Genomic DNA, 633 nt, shown 5'->3' with positions numbered 1-633 from the left:
ACATCATATTTAACTTTAAAAATTTCGCGAACCAACTTGCACGTAACCAATAAAATAAACATTCTGCCCCAACCCCTCCGTCCCACCAAAACACACACACACACACACACACACACACACACACATATGCGCGCGCTCGCGCGCCCAGAGAGAAATATCGACATACATCACATTACTATGCATCCAGCGACAATTTATACGGTGTTGAAAATGTATTCCACATTTTAAAATGAAATAGTATGGAAGAAGCCAACGGCCTTGCCGCAGTGGTAACTCCGGTCCCCGTCAGATCACCGAAGTTAAGCGCTGTCGGGCTGGGCTAGCACTTGGATGGGTGACTATCCGGGCTGCCGAGGGCTGTTGGCACGCGGGGTGCAGTCAGCCCTTGTGAGGCAAACTGAGGAGCTCCTTGATTGAAAAGTAGCGGCTCCGGTATGGGAAACTGACCTACGGCCGGGAGTGCGGAGTGCTGACTACATGCCCCTCCATATCCGCATCCAGTGACGCCTGTGGGCTGAGGACGACACTGTGGCCAGTCGGCATCTTGGGGCCTTCATGGCCTGTGCGGGAGGAGTTTAGTTTTTAGTATGGACCAAAAGCAAGTAATATATTTCCAGTAAACCTAGGCTCTAA

General features: G+C 50.9%; 1 pseudogene; it reads left to right on the top strand.

The window, feature by feature from the left end:
• The first annotated feature begins 248 nt into the window (after nucleotides 1–248).
• On the top strand, nucleotides 249–366 carry LOC126285675 (5S ribosomal RNA; annotated as a pseudogene).
• Nucleotides 367–633: the final 267 nt, after the last annotated feature.

Source organism: Schistocerca gregaria, chromosome 8 (assembly GCF_023897955.1).
Source record: "Schistocerca gregaria isolate iqSchGreg1 chromosome 8, iqSchGreg1.2, whole genome shotgun sequence".
Taxonomy (NCBI): domain Eukaryota; kingdom Metazoa; phylum Arthropoda; class Insecta; order Orthoptera; family Acrididae; genus Schistocerca; species Schistocerca gregaria.
Note: the sequence above shows the minus strand (reverse complement) of the source record. Positions and strands in the feature narration are given on the sequence as shown.